Here is a 17,440-nt window from a genome sequence, read left to right as displayed (position 1 = left end):
ATCTTCTTCCTCGACTTATCTTCCCCTCCTTGCTCTTCTTCACCCTCTCTTTTACCTCCTCCTCCTTCTCTTCTCTCCCTCTTTTTCTTCCTCCTCCCCTTCATTTCCATTTTCAAGTCTCCTCCTTCGTCTCACCTCACTTGCGTAAACGCATCCAATTTTCATTCCACTGTGCGCGGTGGCATCCGCGGATGAGGAACCACTTTTCCCGGCTCGCAAATTCTTCGCTTGTTCGCACAACAGCACTCCTCCTTTTCCTCTCCGTCATCGCCGCACTCTCTCACTCTCCCTCTCTCTTTCACTCTTTCCTCTTTCTTTTCACTCTTTCCGCCCAATTTTCTTCGTCTTCGGTGTACTTGAATTCCTCATTACGCGGGCACCTTCAAGCTTCTTGGTCCTCATCTCGTCTTTCTCTCGAAGCGAGTGCGGGCCCATGTCAAACGGTCGGTCCTGAAACCGAACACGTTCGTTATCTCATGAGCCTTAGAATACAGGCATTATTACGAAGTCAAGGGCTCGCTAGATAGTTGAATTATTAGATTTCGGTATCGGCCAATTCGTGTATGAATTGTATGAGTGGTACTTACGCCCGACCAAGCCAAGTTCGCTTTCAACGCCGCTCTTTTCTCGCAACAGGTATCTTGCACTTTTTTTTAAATCGAAAGCTTTTGCGCGAAAGGAATCGATTTTCAAAGAGGTTTGTAAAGAAAAAGACTTATGAGCCATCACACTGCTTCGATAGATGCGCTGTCTTTAAAAAATCCGATTGAAGGAAGATTATTTTTGCCTAGGGCGTAAGCTTCAGCGCAGTGAGAGACTTTTCCACGCAGGAGGCACAACCGCTGATATGTGTCATTATCACATATTGTCATTACATTTCGTCGTATTTATGCTAATAGGAACTATGTGGATAGGGTTTGCTGCAACATAGTTCCTTTTAGTATAAATGCGTCCATTTATTTTAAGTCCATACGGTTTACTATTTGTACCTGTGCGTCCTTGAGGTATATTGTCAGAGAGACCAATGTCAAAATGTACTGGTCAAAAAGTTGCAATTAGAATTTTCTTCTTCGTAGGTTTTGTCTACACGGGACGTTTTATGCTTGAATTTGCCTCAGGGAAAAATCTCGCTTATTTGAAAGAACTCTCAAAATTTACTATTGGTTCAATGTGTTCTGAAGATTTGTCGCTAGAATTAAAGAGCGTCATAGAATTCAACATATCTGTTTCACTAGTATAAACTAAGCGTTGATTTTGGATTCAGATTTTAGCAGTGCAACATCAAGTTGCCATTGTAAATTTGATGAATGGAATAAATAATTTTAAAATTATGGTTTCACTCGCTCAACAATTTTAGTAGAAAACTATTTTGTTACGCAAAAGAAGCTCACTTCAACTGGCTGTTTCTGGGAAATCATCTTTGCCAATCCTGAAGTAAAGCTGAGAGTGTCGGAATGTAAAATATAACAATTTGATTAGTCAAATTGCATAGTGTATTTTTGCATTCGGAGTTGATTAAGGTTCCGGTGGAAATTTTTCGGTATTAACCACTTAAGATGTGCTTCTGAACATAATCGTTCCAATTTTTGCTGAAAATCAGAGACAGAACCAGTACCTCAGATATTTCCTGCCGGAATCTCAATTTTTATTCACTTCCGCTGCAGTTCCAAGTTAAGTCCATCACTCATCACCCGCGCAGGAAACACCTGAAACCGACTGTATAGCTATAATGCAAGAGGCCCAGATTTACAGTCCACTAATCCGCAAGTTGTGGGTATTGCCTGACGTTGTTATGACATTAGCATGAAGTAAATCAGACAGCAATCAGGGCACTAATGCACCGAGCGGACCCCCCTTCCCCCCGTTTTATTCTTTTCCCTTTTTAATTTATTTTATTACATTGTATCTGGATGCGACCGGGGCCCAGGCCAAAGAGATATCAATCATCGAAGCCTCAACACGTTTGACTTGCAGAACAGCAGTGCCTTGGGTGGTCTGGACCAAAGGTGGGGGGTGGCGGGGTTCAGGGCTCCGCCGACAAAGAACCGCGTATGTCCACCGGTAATCGAGCGAGGATACGCGGTTTCTGCAGAGTGCACACAGCGAGGAGAGCGGGGCAGGGCGGGGCGGGGGGGGGGGGGAGCGCTCGCACTTACAATCAATGAGTTCGCACTTTTAACAGCCCCTGCAATAAAGATTCTTCGCCATCATTTATCCTCAGGGACTCATCTCTCTGGGTGCTGGCTCCAAAAGGTGTGTCTGCGTCATGTTTTTCAGTCCATCATCTCATAGCGGCTTATCGCTTGGGTAAAAGTGAGAAAATGTACTTAATTCCGAAGTGGGGAGGGAGGGGGTTCTAAGTAGCTCCGTGGGTACGCGTTCGATCAAGGATTCTCTCCTTCCTCCGAAGGTCTCATGTCTGAATTGCCCCGAGGGAGTCGAGGGATCAGATTATCGAGCCACAGTTTCGGACAGTTTTTGCGAATTTGTTGTACGATGGGGGCAGGGTGGAAAAATTTCATGAAAAATAAAATCTTGAATTTACACGTGAAAAATTTCATGAAATTTCGGAAATTTATGAATGATATTGAAAAATACCGGTTCCTTTTCAAGTTTCGCAAAATGTAAAAATTATGCGTTTCTCCTATTTTTGTGTGTTAGAGTGCGGGTTGTATACTCTAGCCCCTGAAAAATATAAAATATTCCACAGCCTCGGGAAATTTCATGAAATATTCCACTAAAATTTTCAATCTTTTTTCTTATATTTCATGCCACCCTGGATACGGGTGCCAACTGAATGTAATAAGAACGGGCGAGTTTGTATTATTGCAACTGAACAATGCGTGATCTGTATATAGCTTATTTTCAAATGTACCGAATCTGCAGTCATGCAACACGCTTTGCCGACTCAAAATCACATTCACAAATCATGCAAATGTCGTCATTTATCGATTAACGTGTCGATCAAGCGGTTGCGGCCAAATGTCGATACTTAGGAAGCAGTAAATACAATGTTTATCTATTTGATAAAAAATTAGCAAAAGATTCAGGATTTTAAGTTCATGATCGACCATATTCCAAGGGGTTTAAAAAAAAGCTCGATTTGAACAACAACGTATCAATCAAATGATTGAGATTAAAGGAGAGGAGTTGATAAGGGCCGTTTTTGCGCTTACCCAACAGTTGAACTTTCACAGCTCTAAGATTTTTGGCTCATTGAAGGTCTACATACAGTTTACGGAATTTATCATGATTCGGTCGTCTCCAATCCCTTTTCAGTTCGAATTCTGGCCTATACATGGGTTCGAGGGCCGATTTTGGCGAAAAATGCGGCTTTTTCGGCATTCGACCTCAAACCTGCAAAACCCACACTAAACTCCCTTTAAACTATGCCTTTAGACGAGTGGTGATCTTGCAAGTTTGCAACACTTTCTCCTCCATTAGGACGCATTAATGCTAATAGAAACTATGTGCACAGGGTTTACGTGCAACAGGGTTCCTTTTAGCAAAAACATGTCCATTTAAATCCACTAAAAATATCGATATTAGGTGCGGCAAGCTCCCTCACCAGCCGTCTATTTTGCATACACTTAACTGGAGGGAAAACAACGGTGTAACCAACTTTTAAGAATCGTCATTGCTTTAGACCCATATTCAGGCTTAAAAAGGGACTCATAAATTAGACTTAAGAAGAGACCGAAGATGATCAAATCACGAATGCATTTCTGAAAAAATCAGCGATGAGGAAATTCAGGGCTGGCCAAAAAAGGCCTTTATCGATACCTGTCATTTCGATAGTTTCGATAAATCGATATACGTATATCGATCAACCCACGATGGATTCAGTAACGTCGGCCACGCATTCCTGCTTGGAGGGAGCTGGGAGCTACTTCGGCTCGGCTGGTTAGCAGCGGGGTTCCTGATTTTCGTCGTCCTCCGATATAAAAGCGTATCTCAATTTCTACTTGAGCCCTGTTTTACATACAGATACACGCTCTCTGGGGCTCATGCGAAAATCTAGGTACGCCCTTACGTCAGAGGTGCAACGTTTTGTGCCGCTCACCCCTGTCGCCGTCGAGGTGTTGGCTCAGCTACGGAGTATCCGCGGCCAGGGCTGGACAGCCGGGATGAGGTCGAATCAGCGCGGATCAGCGCGGCGCACAGTGGATCGAGTCAATCGGAAAAGTCGGACAAATTTGGAAACTTGAAACGCTTATAACTCCGTTTATTCGAAATTTTGAGATTTTAAAGGTGGTTTTATTGGTTTTCTCGTGAAATTTTCTCCCCGAAACACCCCTAAAATTTGAAAATGTGACGAATTAAACATAAAAATTTGCAGTTTAAGTTAAAAATTTCATGTCCGATCTCTCTGATTGATTCTATCCACTGTGCGGCGTCGTCCATAATTACGCGGCGACAGGAATTTATTGCAGCCGGTATAATTGCTCTTTTCTGATTGAACGCGCGCACCGTTCAGCCGCGACGGGTCACCACCATCACCGCCGCTGCGCGCTGTTGTCACGCGAGTGGATCATCCGCCGGCAAAACCGCTCATGTTCACTTCCGTTCCTTGGAATAGGTTAGCTCTGCGTGTAGGAAAATCAATTGCAAGTTGCAGATCAGCGATACAAGGTCGTTCATAAAAACGCAAAGCTGAAAATTGGATTTTTGGACCTCTCCCTCTTCCCCGTGACACGCGCGTACTACCGTGCAATGGAAGAACTCCGTATGAGCCCTTAGTCGTTGCCATATTTCCTTCAATAAAAAATAAATTTACTAGGAATATTGTGAATATTTTTCTTTAATTTTTCAGACAATTTTGTTCGGACTTCTATCCGGAACGTCTGAAAGTTTCAAGGATAAGTACGCATGATTTTTCTCCAAAATACAAGATTTACTCGAGGCAATTTGGCACCTCTCGAATGTTCATACGGCGTTTTTCCTAAGCACGGCAGCGTAAGTGGCTGCCCATAAAATACGTAACGCTCTAAAGCGGAGGGGTTGAAAATGCTTTTTTGTTTTTATGTGTTAAAATACAGAGATCCACACGTCATACGTCTTAAGCGCTACGAAGGGGTTGCGAGAGGGTCGAAAAATCCGAAATTCAAAAATATGTATTTTATAAATGGACGTATTTATGCTAAAAGAAACTATGTTGCAAGCAAAACCTTTGTACATAGTTCATTTTTGCATAAATACGTCAAAATAACAAAGGTTTCTAACGCATGTACGCGTTTCTCTGAAAAATTCGCATCGCTCTGAGGGTTCATCCCCCTTGAATCGGCGTTTCGTGATCAATGTTGGATAATAAATTGTCATCTTGCGGCAATTTTAAATCCTTTTTTTTTTTTTTTTTTTTTTTTTTAAGGGCCGATTTTAGCGCTACGTAACGCTGCTCTAGATTCTGTCCCCCTAAAACCTGGAGTCGTATGAGTGCGGGACGAAATCTAATGTTTTAGTGGAGTAAACCTCGCTCTTATATGCGAATCAACTCTACCCTCGAATTTAACTTCTTATTCATATCAAAAGAATTTTTCGATAAGAAAATCAAGTTCCGGGGTGAAATGCACTCCGGCTTCATCGCCTAGATTTCTAACAGTGTGCACTCTTTGCGGGTCCAAGATGACCCACATGGCGGGCGCAACGAACTCACAGGGCCAAATCAATCCCGACCATTAAACCCAGCCATAAAATAGACGACTTCTTCCTCAAAACTCTCGGCGCTGGATTCCTCTCACAAATGCGTCCGACATAAGTTTCGAAAATGCGCTACTTCTGTCGCCGCGCTGGCAAGGAAATCAGCGGGTGAAGGGATAAGCCTTTCAGGGCCGGGGCTCCAGCCCTGAAATAAAGAGCTAAGTTAACGGATAGCAGGTGCTTCGCCTTGCTCGCGCTGTTTTCCGCATAATATAGTGTGCTCTTACAGCCAACTCCCAGGCCGTTACTTGGCGCACTTTTCGTCAAAATTTATGGGAGTTTTTAGCTTTTCCTGATCCTTCTCTTGCTTCGCCGCACATCCTTCCTCCTCCGAATGCGTCCATTTGTAACCTCTTTTTGTTCCGTTTTATTTGATATGCAGGGAGCCCCCCCTCTCATCCCCCATTACCGCTTCCGTATCGCGGTTTCGCGTTTATTCTTATTTCAGCGCAACCGTATGCGCTCCTCGTCCTTAATATAGTTGAGAAGCTTCCATAACGCTGATACGAAAGTTTTTCCTCTGGAGAAATAAATGACCGGTACTTACCGCATGGAAGGGATTAGAATTTTAGAGAGGGTTTGAGTTGGATAAGTGAAACACACTGCTCTGCTGTGAAGAGCCTTGTATGTGAGGAAGCTGTAACTCATTACTTCATGTTTTAAAAAGTAAGATACTTGCAGTTAGGAACGAGTACGCTGCCGTATATCGACGGTGAAACTACCAAACCACGTATCTCGTTTGCGGTGTTTAAAAATCTACGCTCGCATTTTATTTTTTTGAAGTAGACCAAATCAATATTATTCCTTGAAATTTTCACAGAATTTTCTCCACCTGAAGAGGAAAAATCACAGAAATTTTCAAGACTGGACGTTAAGTAGTTTTTCATTTAAAAAATGAAGTATGACAGGAAGTCTGCGACGTCGCAAACCGAGATACGTGGTTTGGTAGTTTCACCGTCGATATGCAGTTCAAAGAGAATTTGATTGGGAATCGCCGCAAGGAGACACGGAAATGGACCACTACACAAGGTGTGAGTTGAAGCAGCTAATAATTGTCCCCTTCCAAATTTTCTGGGGAAAACGAATCACACAGGAATCCAAGGTGGTTACAATTAACATTAGATAAATGACAAAAATACAAATAACATCACTGTTATGGTGTAACTTATTCCATTTGATCTGTGTCAAAAATACTTGTTAGTTTCTCGTTCAGGGTTTGGTTTCCGAAGTGACCGTTTTCTACGGAAATCGTTTCGTTTTCCGCGTAAATAGTTTTCTGCGTATGATTTTGATGAGCAAATATGTGACATTTCGTTCTTGTTTAGAATTTGTACAGTCACCCATTGGCCCGCATTTAGCAGAGGGGAATCAACAGGATTACAGCATTTTCAAACTCACGTTACTTTCTTCTTTACTATAAAAATACTAAATATACACGTGCATATGTGTGCATGATTGTCTTTAAAATTACCAATTTTTTGGTAGATAAACAAAACGTATTTGCTATTCGAGGCACTTTACAGGATGAAGATGAAGATTCTCAATTTTTACAAAACTGTGATCGCCTTGGTTCCCCTCTGTTGAATGCGATCCAAGTAGTGGCGATTATGCAAGTTGGCAACACTGTTTTTTCCTCAAAAGGGAAAACAGTGGATGGAGGAAAAATAAGGGAAATTTGGACGTATTTCTGCCAAACGGAACTATGTCCAATATGCCGTGAGCCCTGTTATGTATGTATTCTTATGGATCTCTGGGCTTATGGCTTAATCACCAAAATTCTAAAACTCTTCACCTCTCTTAATTTAAAAATCTAAATTTTCGTTTATACTCCTATTTTCAAAATTATCTGTAAAGACGTTAATAGCCTGAGTCGCTGAATGTCTTAAAATTATAATAACTAACTAACTAACTTAATGCCCTAAGTTCCGTTTGGCAGAAATCCGTCCATGTTTAGTTAGAATTGCCAAGATTCTCTCGGCAAAAGTGCAATTTACAAGGGAAAATTCACAACATTGAAATGCAGTTACGTTCTATTGTGCGGAAAACGACGATATGAGCTATTGATTCCTGAAAATCAGTTTTGAAGAACCACCATTGATACGGGTCCATTCGCTCCATCTCGGAGAGGGCCCAGCGTAGGCCAGTGGCGTGGCGAGAATTGCGATGTATCGATTGTTATGCCATTTAAACCTATAATAAAAGATCGATTATCAGGGTGTTCGCAGCGAACACCTTAGTAATCGATTCTTTACCATAGCTTCAAATGGCGAGATATCGATAATCGATTATTCACGCCACGCCACTGGCGTAGGCTGAAGTGGCCCCGCGGTTGGGTTCAGCGCTACAGCTCGGACGGCGCGGTGGGTGCCATAAATTAGGGGAGTGCCAAAGCGGGTAAGGTGCCTGGTGCCCGGCCTGGGAAACTGTGAGAATTCGGAGTCGGAAATGAAACGGAGGAGCCCGCCAGCGAGAGCTGTCACATCGCGGCGGATCTCACGGGATCCCCCATAAATCCATAAAAAAACCGGGGGGTTTAGTGGCGCTCTGGCAGCGCAGTCTGGTACTCGCTCCGAGCCACCAGCAAACGCGCTTCTCCTCCAGGTGAACGAACCAGCTCTCATACACGTGTCATGTATCAACTACTCTATACGAAGCTCTACTCTGTTGCCAGATTGGTCCCGACTATCAATGGGATGAACTTGGCACACGGAGAAAAAATCAGGATTGTCGGAAGCTCGACGGGTCATTCAAGTGTTATCTGCTATCACTTTTTCTGTTTTTTCACCACCGGAAAAAAAGTCAATTGGATCTAAAGTCCAGACTCTTAAAAAAATCGACAAGAAAATGTCTTCTGATTCAATCGGATTTTTGCTTGAACCAAAAGGAAATCCGTTTAAATTAAGAGGCTCTTCTGTACGTATGCAGATTTTTTACTCTCTTGCCTGAAAAATGATGAAAATTGGGGTGAGAAGGTTCCACCCAACGGTACGTGATTCATTAGAGGGGTTAGTTGCGTTATTGGAGCTTTACGACGGGGAAGGACGGTGAGCACTGAAAAAAAGTCTTTTGGATCTAGAGTCCAGACTTTTAAAAAATGGACAAGAAAAATTACTCTTGATTCAATCGGATATTTGCTCAAATCAGAAAGAAATCCGCTCAAATTAGGAGGCTTGGCTCTCGATTCAAGCAAAAATTCGATTGAATCAAGAGTTTTTATACTTGTCAAATTTTTTAAGAGTCTGGACTCTGAATTCAAGAGACTTTTTTTTTCGGTGGTCACCGTTCTTACCCGTCATAATGCTCCAATAACGCAACTAAACCCTCTGATGAGTTACGTAACGCTGAGTGGAACCCTCTCATCCCAATTTCCATCAGATTTGAAGCAATAGAATAAAACATCTGCATACGTACAGAAGAGCTAATTGCGTACACACGTCACTGGAAAACAAGTTTCCAGGGTCTAGAGTCCAGACTCTTAAAAAATTTGTCATGAAAAAATACTCTTGATTCTACAGGATGTTTGTCGAATCTAAAGGAAATCCACTTAAATTAGGTGGCTTGGCTCTCGATTTAAGCAAATACCCGATTGAATACATTTCACACATGCTAAGCCCATCCTGAGAAAATTGAGAATGTGAATTACTCAATTTTCTTATGAACATTAGTTACGGCCTACTGATGCACTGCTACTTTACTTAAAACAGCATGTGTAATCGTAACTATGAAATAAGGTTCAACTTGAGGTTAATGACCAGCACTTTAAACATTGACGATCACTTTCCTTCCAGTGCAGGTTTGGATAGAAGTCAAGACATACTTATAACGTGACATACAAAAACCACCCCGACCGCTGCTGAACGCACTGTATGACGCAATGCGTGAAGTATTCATGCAGTCTTGTAGGCGTTAATATGTGTTACATGCCGACCGCCGTTCTGAAGGCTTCTCCTTTTCACCTCAAGTCTTCGTCATCATTGCTCTCCGCGCCGGGTCGCACCAGGCGTCATTGCGTGGTTGGTTTCTCTCTTAACTCGACTAATTAAAGGTGCTGTGAACGTGACGATTTTAGTCGTGCAATATGTGAATCAACTGCAGCAATTTTATGCAGGTGGGTTGCAACCAGTATAAATGAAGGCGTTTTTTAATGCCCAAGAAAAATTCAATTTTACAATCTGAGTTCTTTTGTAACATTAAGTTTGCAAAATAGTTTATTTGGGATGAGATCGAAGATCTCTCTCAGTTTATTATTGCTGATTCAAACTTAATGTAAAACGCGAATTTCATTACTATTTTTTGTTTGTTTCAGGTAAGTTAATTACTCAGTTAATGTCATCGTCCGCCAGAGAAAGAAAAAGTAAGAATATGCTAGAATCAAAAACTAAGGTACCGCATTTCGATAATAATCTATATATCTATCCGCCCCAGGCAGCCAGTGATTGCCGGGAATTTGTAAGCAACATGCGAGTTAACTTGTCAAATTGAAATAATTTGCATCGATCAAGAAAACCTAAAATTGGCAAAGAACTTCAGAAGTACGACCTCGTCTCATAGTGCCTTCAAATCCTGGTGATACTCTTCGCTTTACCACGCCGTTAGTTTAGTTGCCTATCCGAGCCAAAGAGAGCAAAATTCATTGATTTTACACGTCGCAACATGCACTCGCAAGTTTGCCGGCTAGTACCATGTATTCAAGAAGAAGGATCGTCCGTGTTTCTCAGGGAATCTTGCTCTTTTGAGGCGACAAAGAAAAGTTCCAAAAAGAAGTTCTTTGGTAGAAACCATTTACAGATTCAGGAAGAAAAGAATATTGAAAATACCCCGTTTTATCTTTTGCTCTTAGTTTATCTTTTCTTTTACAACATAGGATACATCGCACAACTAAAACCTGATGTGTTAGCTTGTGATAGCATTTTTGCACCCTCTTGAAAATAATTATTTATATGTTCCTTGGTGGAAGTATGTAAAACATGTAAAATTTAATGTCTGAGTTGGCAACATTGTACTGCTGCATATAACCGCGGATGTCCGATAGTCTTAGTGGCCATACCTCCATTCGTGCTGGAGGGATTTTGAATGCTCATTTTTTAGCACAATTTGACATCGACGGGCATCGTAGCCACCTTTACAAATACCATCAATGACTGTTTACATGCGGCGTTTTTCTATTTACAATTAGGAGCCTCTCAGAGTGTATCCCTGGAATTTGATGGTTTACCGCAGCTTCATTCAGCTTAAGAATGTTTTACTCTCATGTGGACCTCTTTAAAAAAGTCCCAGCTAGTGCGAGCAGCTACCATTTATTTTCTAAATAACCAAAATAATTTTGAAATGAGCAAATAGTCAATAAACTACGTAAATAGTCGAATTTCATTTTTGATTGCCTGCATGTCTATAAGCATTTGATAAAGTGCGGAGTTGCCTCTACGCAAAAAGTAAAACTCGTTAAAATTCAGGCAAAAAGTCATATTTGCAACAAAAATCACTGTCGGCCAAGTAGAAAATAGATATGTCTTAAAATGTACGTAATGAAATATACAGTGATACGAACAAAGCATGTTCGCACTTCGCACTAGGAGCGATACCACTTTTTGACCACGTAGGATGCAATTTTGCCTACTTCGAAAAGTGAAGGTGAAACGCGCTTCAATGAGCACTGCACGGCACGTGTATCTACATACTCCGCGGACACTTAATGCATTTTTCCATTATGAGTAATATTTACTTTTATTCAACCACGTAAGAAGCCGTTTTGCCTACTTCGAAAAGTGAAGGAGAAACGAGTTTCGGTCACCCGGATGCGATCACGCACCCATGCGAAATGGGTGGATGAAAATTTGAACAAAGCTCCATGCACGTTTCACGCATGTTTGCGACGGGAATGATACCACTATTCCACCATATGGGAGGCTGTTTTGTCTACTTGGAGAAGTGAAGGCGTAACGCGTTACGATAGTCTGCTTATTTCACTTAGCGCAGAACTGGAATCCAGATCCTACCACCTTTTCTATTCGGAGTTACAAGGTAATGACTTTTGTTAAAAGAATTAGTTCGGTCGCGTAAACAGTACGGACCAGGACAGAATCGTTAACGGGATCAAAAAAATTGTAACAACAAAAGTAAATTGTAAATATGACTAGAAAAATAGGTAGGGCCTGGAATCCACTATGAGCATTATACGAGCAACGATGCTTTTTTCTATGCATAAAGCCCATTTTGTCCAAGACTCCGTTATAACTTAGCGTTCTCCTCCATATTACCTTCAACTCTAGAAACTTTTCATAAGCTCTGGGTTTGATGTTTTAGCAAATTGCTGGCTTCATCGCAAGAGGGGTGGTAACGATAAGGGTCGTTTTTTGACCCAGCTGAATCTTCTTACCTCTACGATTTTCTGCTGATTGAAAATCTATATTTTACAGAATGCATCATGATTTGGTCTCTTTTCTTGGCCTAAACAAGGGTTTGAAGGCCGAGTTTGGTGGTCGAATGTAGAAAAATCCGCTGTTTTCTCCAAAAAAAAAAAAAAAAAAAAAAAAAAAAAGTCTTTAGGCTCATATTCCAGTATTAGACTTGAAAAGAGACCAAAAATGACCATTTTATGATGCGTTGTGTAAAAATAAACCTCCAATGAGCAAAAAATCTCAGCTTTGAGGAAATTCCGCTAGGGTTGGCCTGAAACGGCCCTTAACGACACTTCTCCCTTCTTACGGAATTTCAAATTAAAATGAACGTTATTCAAATCGAAATTCTCTCCGCACGCAAGAATTCCATTCATATTCTTCGCAGGAGCATTCTGGCCAGGACATCTAATAAAATGGGTCAAACTCCACGTATTCAGATTTCCAACCTACTGTTGCTAATCAACGGGCCACCTCGAACCCACCCGTTTAAGTAAACTGAATCCGAGCCGGGCTTTACCGTAACAAGGTAACTTCGTTAAGTGGCAAGATCAATCCTTTTTTTCACCACACGCGCGCAGGCTCGTGGTAAACGATAGGCACCGGTCGGGTACCTTATTTATATAAGTGCTTTTGCATGCACGTACTTTCACCTTCCGCCCGTTTGAAATGTTGGCGGAAAGGTGTAGCTTTGCCCCTTGTCTTCTCGCCGCCGACATAAGTGAAAAGAGAAACATGCACCGCTCGCTGCCTTTTATCAATTTACGTGCAAGAGCCATGTTTTTACACAGCTTTACTTGCCTCGCCGGGAGAGCGCTCTATGGCTTGTTCTCGGTGGCCGTTCGGGAATAAAAATTGCGGCACGCAGAGAAAAAAATTTCGGCGGCGAGGACTAAACTTCACTTCATACTCCATTATATTCAGTTCTCGTGTTCAGATTACCTAGGTAATAGGTCAAATTTTGAAAGTTCCTCAAAGAAACTTCGTGGAGGGGGAAGGGGTACCCCACAAGTCAAATTGTGTAAAAAATTTTGAAAGATATATTTTTCTTTTCGTTACTCACTTGCGGTAATATTTTTAGGTGAAACGCGTTTTGGAACTCAAAGCTCTATTAGAGTTCGCTGCTGACTGGTGATGGCGTTCCGAGCTCCGAAACGCGTCTCACCTAAAAATATTACCGCAAATGAGTGACGAGTTTTTTTTATTTGTTTCGTCTTCAAATTTCGGAACTTTACAATGTTTTATATCGACGTTGAAACTGCAAAAATGCGTACCTCGTTCCTGGTGTTTTGTAATCTCTGATCCTATTCCATTTTTTAAAAAGACCCTACCGACACCATGACTTGAAATGTTTACAGAACTTAAGAGAACAAATCTGTGAAATTTTAAAAAAAAATGGCGTTCAGTAGTTTTCCCTGTAGAACATAAAGTGTGACAGGAAGTCTGCAACACCGCAAACCGAGATACACATTTTGCAGTTTCATCATCGGTACGTTTTTGACAATAACTCGACTAGCGCATCGATGGAACTGTAAACTTTCCGAGTGTTATACCGTTTCATGTATTCTTTGCACCCTTCAACCGGAGGCAACAAGCTATCATCTGATGATGCGATATATTTGGCCGCTGATTAGCCTGGGAGACACTTTCTTGTCGTCTCTTGTAGCTACAGTCATATAATTAAAATTATCATGGTTGTGGTTGTAAAATACATGTTTCCTGGTAACATCTTGTTTTTGAAGCATTTGAATAATTGCTTCCTCTCAAAAGAATGTGCAATGTTTTTGTTTGATGGATTTAACGGTATCTGTGTAAAGATTTGCTCATTCGCGGCAAATATTATGAGGATTTTATTAAAATATTAAAATTACTTACCTTATTTGAAGTATAATTCAGAAAACACTTAAAAAATTTCTCGATAATATTATTGATCAATTAATTGAAACAATTAAGGATTTTTAAATTTCTGTAATTTTTTCATTGAAATGTTATTTTTAAAATATTTTTGAAATTTTTTAAAAATTGTAAAAAATGACCTCAGGAAAGAAAGGAAAATATTTTGACTACATTCAGGCATTATCCAGAAAAGATCTGGACAAACTCATCAAAAAAGAAATCCGCGATTTTAAAATATTTTGAAAAACAGTACAATAACCATGTAGTGAACAATAATTTTTTTGAAAAAATTCTCAATAACATTTCCGGTTTTATTGCGTGCGCAAAAATTTATAATCGCATATCTTTCAGGGTAATCGGCTGAATGGCATATCTTTAATCGGACAACTGGCATTTAAGGGGGTGCATGTTTTCTTTATTACCTCATTATTTTAAAATTTTAGGGCCCGTCCGGGAATTGAACCCAGGACCTCTCGCACCCTAAGCGAGAATCATACGACTAGACCAACGGGCCGATGGAAGCGGAGGCGCAAAATTCATGAACAAAAGAGAAAGTTGTTTTTATATTTCAGCATGCAGCGCAAAGCTGCAGCGGCTGTTGTGTATCGCGCGGAATCAGTCCGGTCAGTCCTGCTGGGCGCAGTGCAGGCACGCGGGCGCGGGCTGCTCGCTACTTATAATCAGCAAAATTTTGCCGTTTGCCGGAAGGAATAACGTCGTACGGAGATTCGGAACTTACTTGGTGGTTGCTGATATAAACATACAGGGTGATCCAAAAGTCCCTTCCACCCCCTCTAAATTTTTACCTAATTAAGGTAAAGATTTGAAACTTGAAGGATATTCCTAGGTCAAAGGGAGCTACTTTTTGGCCACCCTAAAATTTTCAGGGGGGCCCCCTTTGGGGGGGGCAACGGCCCTCAACTTTTAATTTTCAAATGGGAAGACCCCCTTTGTGATAGCTCGTTCGAAAGAGCATAAAAAAAGAAAACTTTTCGCGCAAACCCGAGGTCAATATCTCAAACCGTTTCAAAATGGCGGCCGGTTAAAGTTCAAAATGGCCGAAAATTCACACCGGTTATTTATCGATGGATTTGCGCGAAAATCGGTATGTTGGGGTATTTTGACACGAGAAAAACGAATTTGACGTTAGATTTTCAAAAAACCAAAATTTCCAAAATGGTCGCCAGTTAAAGTTCAAAATGACCAAAAATTTATTTTTTTAGAAATCTAAGTTCAAATTTGATTATCTTATGCCAAAATACTATCAAATTCCAAGTTTTAGGCAAATCCATCAGGAAAAAACCGAGGTGAAAATTTTCGGCCATTTTAAACTTTAACCGGCGGCCATTTTGAAAATTTTGGTTTTTTTGAAAATCTAACGTCAAATTCGTTTTTCTCGTGTCAAAATACCCTGACATACCGATTTTCGCGCAAATCCATCGATAAATAACCGGTCTGAATTTTCGGCCATTTTGAACTTTAACCGGCCGCCATTTTGAAACGGTTTGAGATATTGACCTCGGGTTTGCGCGAAAAGTTTTCTTTTTTTATGCTCTTTCGAACAAGCTATCACAAAGGGGGTCTTCCCATTTGAAAATTAAAAGTTGAGGGCCGTTGCCCCCCCCCCCCCCCAAGGGGGGCCCCCCCTGAAAATTTTAGGGGGGCCAAAAAGTAGCTCCCTTTGACCTAGGAATATCCCCCAAGTTTCAAATCTTTACCTTAATTAGGTAAAAATTTAGAGGGGGTGGAAGGGACTTTTGGATCACCCTGTATTTTTTTTACACATTCTGTACGCTTTTTTAAAGAATTTTTTTATGATTTTTTCCATATTTAATAAGGTTTCTGAAATTTTTAGATAAGAATGTCCATAATTTGTCACAAAAACGTATTTTTTCGGCGAAGAGACATACGAATCCCTTTGACACTTTTGCATACAATCAGTATGACAGAACTGAACGATTCCGGCAAGATTACAGCTTTTGCTACTTTGATTTTCCCTTTCATAACTCGACTCCGAGGACTTCCTTAGGAGAAGTGCCAAATTTTCAAAAAAATTTGGGGCGGGAACTTGAATCCTCTTTTCCCGACCCACCATACAGAAGTTCAGGGGGCGCCATTCTAATTTCTCGCTGTAGGGCGCAATAAACTCAGATCCTGAGGAGGGGAATGCTGAAACCCAACTGAAGTTATTCGGCTTTTTTTTAATGGCCGATACGAACTAAGTTGATTCTTATTCCAAACAATTCTGTCAATATGGCGATTTCTTAGAATTTTTCGTGCCCTTTGCAAGTTGTAGCAGAGTAAGAAGTAGGTACCTAATCCAAGCCTGTACACCCAAACGAAGACAGTAAACTTTATGAAGTTGCTGGAGTATATCTCATTATAATGAAACTCCCTTATCCTACGGATACCATGACACCAATGATGCGCACTAGAGCTCGTTTCCTCCACTCCTTCAGATAAAGGTGAAATTTTTGAAGACCGAGATGCACCTGCGAGTTACAAGCGCTTGTTGAAAGTGAATCACCAATAGGGAAGGAGAATTTCGACAGCCCGACGTCGAGCGATCGAAAGTCTGGTCCCTATTGGTCTTTCACTTTCAACAAGCGCTTTTAACTCGCAGCTGTACCTGCCGCTTCACACGAATGCGATGAGTTCCTTGTGCGAAATTCGGATTTCTCATAAGCAAATTGATTTTTTGCGGGGAGAATCTCTCTAGATAAGGCCTCGAAGCGATGATACTGAAAAGTAAACTTCGCCACGTAAGAACTTTTTTTAACGCATTCTTGAGAGATATTAGAGCCAAAAGAGTCCCTTACGGGAACGTTGAATTAAAATCCTTGCACGGCGTCTCTGGCTGGCGCGAGCAGGGACCGCGAGTTGCGAGTGCGAGCTGCGAGTGGAAGCGAGGGAGCCGCGGATGCTACGACGCACAGTGGATCGAGTCAATCAGAGAGGTCGGACGTAAAAATTTGAGCTAAAATTTGGAATTTTGATGTTTATTTGGCACATTTTAAAATTTAAGGGGTGATTCTGGAAGAGTTTTTCAAGAGAAAATCAATGGAACCATTTTTAGAGCCTCAAAGTTTTGTTTAAACCGAGTTATAAGCTTTCAAAGTTTCCGAATTTTGTCCGTCTTCTCTAATTGACTCGATCCGTTGTGCGACGCCCGCTCCTGCCGCTCCGCCCGGGCCCGGCACCCGGCACCCGGCACCCGGCCCGGGACGTTATCTCACTTGGCTTCATTTAAGATGTAAAATTATGTATACAGTAGACTTTGAGAGAGCTATTTCCCCTGATAAATTGTCCCGGCTAATCGATAAATTCTCGAGCGCGCCCAGGAGCGCAGCTCCCGGCTCCCGGCCCGTCGTCCGAGCCGCGCTCCTGCAGCCCAGCACCTCGCCAATTTTGAATTTACCACCGCCTCCGATCCGTTAGCCTTAGTCAGCCTT

General features: G+C 41.5%; 1 protein-coding gene and 1 non-coding gene across 2 annotated transcripts in view; one reads left to right on the top strand and one right to left on the bottom strand.

The window, feature by feature from the left end:
• Positions 1-17,440, top strand: part of LOC109042231 (Ecdysone-induced protein 78C) — a 135,401-nt gene that overhangs the window by 24,268 nt on the left and 93,693 nt on the right. The gene's annotated exons all lie outside the window — the stretch shown is intronic.
• On the bottom strand, positions 14,431-14,502 carry TRNAP-AGG (transfer RNA proline (anticodon AGG)). The gene has a single exon. It is a non-coding gene; the product is annotated as a tRNA-Pro (tRNA).

This window comes from Bemisia tabaci, chromosome 5 (genome assembly GCF_918797505.1).
Source record: "Bemisia tabaci chromosome 5, PGI_BMITA_v3".
NCBI lineage: Eukaryota > Metazoa > Arthropoda > Insecta > Hemiptera > Aleyrodidae > Bemisia > Bemisia tabaci.
Note: the sequence above shows the minus strand (reverse complement) of the source record. Positions and strands in the feature narration are given on the sequence as shown.